Genomic DNA, 5,024 nt, shown 5'->3' with positions numbered 1-5,024 from the left:
CATCATATTCACTCCCTTATCAGCGTGATTAGGTAACGGATTTTCTACGTTAGATGAGTCATCAAATTTGACAACACTCATGCGGATGAGTTTTTCCACTACCTTCTTGAAAGTCATGCAATTCTCTATTGAATGCCCCGAGATTCCCACATGATAGTCACATTGTGCATTTATATCGTACCATTTGGGATAAGGGGGTTGTAAAGGGGTCAAGTAATGAGGGGAAACACCATATGCATTAAATAAATTCTGATATAACTCCTCGTATGACATCGAAATTGGCGTAAACTAGGGTTTTTTAGTGTTTTACCTCCCTCCTACTTCTTGTCTTGATGAGCTTTATTGATTAGCAACCGCCTTTCCTGGTTGATTAACCGTAATTGACCTGCCGTATCCGCTCACATTGCTCACTTCATTTTCTCTTTTCTTTGGGGCTGTCCTTCTATTATTCTCCCCTCCATCTATTATTCCACTCTTAATAGCATGCTCAATCATTTCACCGTTCATGATTATATCCGAGAAGTTCTTTGAAGCACTTCCTAACATGTGAGTAATGAATGGGGCTTTCAATGTATTGATAAAAAGCATTGTCATTTTCTTTTCCACAAGTGCTGACTGAACCTGAACTGCAATTTCCCTCCATCGCTGCGCATACTGTCTGAAGCTTTCGTTCGATTTTTTCTCCAAATTCTGCAAAGTTATTCGGTTAGGCGTCATTTCTAATACATGATTGTACTGTCTCATGAAAGCCTGTGCCAAATCCCTCCAAGTAGCGATTTTGGTTCGGCTCAGCTGATTTTACCATTTTGACGCCACCCTTGTAAGACTATCCTGAAAGCAATGTATTAATAATTGGTCATTATTAATATACCCTGTTATTCTCCTACAGAACATGGTGATATGGGCCTCAGGGCAACTGGTCCCATTGTATTTCTCAAATTCTGACATCTTAAACTTGTAATAAAGTACCAAATTCGAAACCAGACTCAGATCTTTTTCATCTATTCCACCATAGCTTTCAATGCTTTCCATCGTTTTAAATTTCTATTCAATCCATTTCTATTTCTCCTCAAACTGCTTTGGAAACTCTTCCTTCACCTTATCCTTCTCAGCTACTTCATCGAAATACGGGACAACTTATTATTCAAATTATCACCAAGATTAGAGCCAGATCCGACCTGAAAGGTCTTCGGCATTGAAACATCCCCTTGAAAATGCTGAATCTTAATCGAAACAGAAGGTCTCCGCGGATGCGGTTCAGTCTAAACTTGCGTGTGCGGAGGCGTAAAACCTGGAGGAAAAAGTTGTTCATCATTGTTTTCTTCTTCATTACAAATCATAGGACCTTTCCCTTTATCTACTCCTCTGGTTATTAATTTCATCAACTTAGTCATCATGTCATTTTAAGACTCCTGCATCTTTTGTATCATGTCATGCTGAATCTTTTCCATTTGTTCTTTCATTTGATCTTGCATTTCCTTTTGAAAGCGCTCAAGCTTTTCCAATCTTTGATCCATAATTTTTGATTTCGCACGGGTACCGTAGTGGTGCTTGATTGATGAATTTTTACTGGTTTCCAGATTAACTGTAGCACAATTTTAACCAATTAAAACCTCTTCTTAATAGTCTTGAATGCATATGATGTCATGTAATGCAAATGCATGAAATCAATGCAAAAAGAGCGTCGATTCTGATCCAATTTCCTTTAGAAAAATTTATTGATAAACAAAATTCTTTACATAAAATGAATTACAAGTATGCCTTTGCCCTAATACTCAAAGCTTTAACTTCCTTCAACAGCGAAGCTAACTCCTGCCCTCGATCTGATTCTAGTTCATACTTTACGTTTAACACGTCAGCCTGAATTGCCATTGTTTGCAAATGATCAGCTACCTCCCGAATCTGAGCAATAGCCCTGCCCATAATGTAATCTCTATTCTAAATTTGATTCTGCGAATGATAAATTTGCTCCCTCCAACGCTCTTCATTTCCTTCCAAGGATTCGATCCGTTTTCTACAGCCTTGTAATGCGTATTCCAATTCTTCTATCCTCTTTTTCATTTCTTCAATCTTGCACAGACTTATCTTTAATTCCACTACAGAATTACGACTTCTATACGCAGCAAGTGATCTCTTTAGTTCTGCTCTTCTAGCTTTTAAGTCCACTTGATAGTTTTGAGTTTCTAACACATGCCGTTCTAAGGTCTCTTTCTGAACTTGAGCCTCCCAGGACTTTCTTTCCCACCGATCGACTTTGTTTCTTTCTTCCTAGATCTCCTGTCGCCACTGTTCTGAATTCTTTCCCAGCCCAGCAATTCTCATTGATACTCGTAGCCTTTTGTAGTCCGTCTTTAAGCTATCCAGATCCTCCTCTACTTTATTCTTCCCCTTCTTTAATTTTTCAGCTTTTAACTTTTGGACGTCAATATCTAGCCTCAAATGCATCTTCTCTTCTTCCAACCGCTCTATTTTCTTTTCAAGTTCTAAATTCCTCTTTTCAAAATCTTGTTTTATAATCTCCAACTCTGATGGGATCACTTGTAGGTACTCTTCCATTAGTCGAACACCCTCCAAGTTTAACTCCAGAATGCTATCATTAATTATTTTTCGTCGCCACTCACCATACTCTAGAGTTGTCATCGAACCCATAGCTAGCCTTTTCATCATGTGAACCTCATTACAAGCCTGAGAAATTTCTTTCACCTTTTTCTTGTAATTGCCTCCTCGGTACAAGAACTCACATTGAGCTAAACCATACATTGCCGGCACAAACTGTCTTGAATTGTATTGCCTTAGGACCAGCAAAGGTGCATACCCGACGGCTCCCCAAATCCCAAGCAACGGAACCCAGTCAAAGCTTTCACAACGGTAGAGAATTCCATTAGGAATCAACCAATGAGCTCTCCACTCCACATCATCCTCTTGAAGATTTTGCAGAATTGCTATCCAATTTTCTTCTAAAATATCGTCCTTTCTTGGCGTAGCCACTATCTCTTTTAACGGGGAGTAATGCCCAGAGAAAACCCGATACGAAACTTTGTCGACCTTCAAGAAATGACTATGGAACCAAGCTATCAACAATTGCGCACAACCTATAAATTTGCCTTCACCAGCATGCCTACACGCATTCAAAGATCTAAACGTTTCAGCCAAAATCGCAGGAACAGACTTGACCCCTTTACCCAACCGATCAAAAAGATCTGAAACCACTTCGTTAACATGCCCCAATGCTCTAGGGAAAATCACTAACCCGTAGATACTCAAAGCAAACACATCAACTTTCTTTTTCCCATCAGGATGTGCTAGGATCAAATCTCGCAAATTCCTCCATGGGATACATTTACACTCGCCCTTCTGTTTGATCTTGGCCGTGATCCATTATTCGCTCATTCCGGTAATACTCATTAATTTCTTCCAAAACGCTGGGACATATGCGGCTCTAGAATATGCTTTATCAACCTGAAGCCTAGGGTAGTGTAGTAAAGCTGTATATTCCTCCACTGTGGGCACCAAATCTACGTTCCCATAAGTAAAACAACTATATGCAGGATTCCAATATTGAGTGAGAGCGCGAAACAGTCTTTCATCCACCTTGATTTTAAGTAAGTACGGCAAGTCCCCATAATTAGAGTAGAACAACTGTTTGGTTTCATCATTCCACCGATCCCAAATCCCATTTAACTCCTGAAGGCTATTTTGTGTCACACTAATACGAGTGTAGTCCCAAAGCTCTGACACGTATCCCTTAGATAAATTGTCTCCTTTTTCCAATTGCACATTCTCTGACCATATACTGACAATGGCGTTATCCTCCACTTTATCCAGAAATTCGTTTGCCATAACGATTTTCTAATTTAGTAACTGAACTTGAATCGACACTCTTTGAACTATGCAGTGACATGCAACAATATTAACAAAACATAAACAAGTCAGTACAACACAAAAACAAAATTCAAAGCAAGTATAAGAAACACAATCATCTATCTGGGCAATCACGAGAGATTGGAATAGTTCTAACTAGGTTGAGCTTCTAAGTCCACTATATGGGGTTTGGTTCTAAAGTTGAGGTACCCGAACCAACAGATTCCTCGATCTTCACCCATTATAGGCTCATACAGACCGAGTTTGGTTCGGGGGAATACATTTCCCTATGGCTGCACGGAGATGAAAATCTCACGAAGACATAGGTACAGATGTATCCCGAAAGTGATTCACTATCCTGTACGGAGGTGAAAACCTCATGAAGGAATAGCTACTCACTCCCACTTAAAGGGTAAGACTAAACAGTCTTTATGCAATATGATGCCAAGGTATAAAACCGTAATCATAGAAACAAATGCAAAGAAAAGGATCGTAATTTTTCAAATCAAATTTTTAATTTTCGACGATAAGACAGGAAACAATCGATTTTTCGGCTTGACTCTCTTATAGTCCCCAGTGGAGTCGCCAAGCTATCGAAACCATTTTTTGAAAACAAAAATTTATTAGTAGTCGACTTTACAAAATGAAAATTGGAGTCGCCACCAATTTTTGTTGAGGTGTGATCGGATCACAATGAAAATAATTTTTTTGGTCTGCGAATTTTGAGAAGATAAGTTCGAAAGTCGGTTACGCATGAGGAAGGGTTAGCACCCTTGTAACGCCCAAAATTGGTACCGAATTGGTTATTTAATGTCTTAGTGTCGAAACTTGAAAAGATTTTTAAATACGATCCCATGAAATGAAAGCTTAAACAATTGAATTGGTTAAGTGGACGGACCCATTTCAAAGAAACAAATCGCCACACTCAGTGAGTTAGAGTGCAACAGTTCAATCTTCGAAGTTAAGTTCGTCCCTTTTTAAAAAATTTTAAACATGTTTTAAGAAGGATATTTGACTATTTAAGTCAATCGAGAAATCAGAATCTAGTAAGTTAGGGTTCAATTTCTCGAAATTCTTAAATATCAAATATTACCTTTATTTTAAAATCGAGATAACAAAATGTCGTATCCAGTAAGTTAGGATCCCACATTTTGAAATCTAAA

Source organism: Gossypium hirsutum, chromosome D13 (assembly GCF_007990345.1).
Source record: "Gossypium hirsutum isolate 1008001.06 chromosome D13, Gossypium_hirsutum_v2.1, whole genome shotgun sequence".
NCBI classification, from domain to species: domain Eukaryota; kingdom Viridiplantae; phylum Streptophyta; class Magnoliopsida; order Malvales; family Malvaceae; genus Gossypium; species Gossypium hirsutum.
This window is presented reverse-complemented; position numbering follows the sequence as displayed.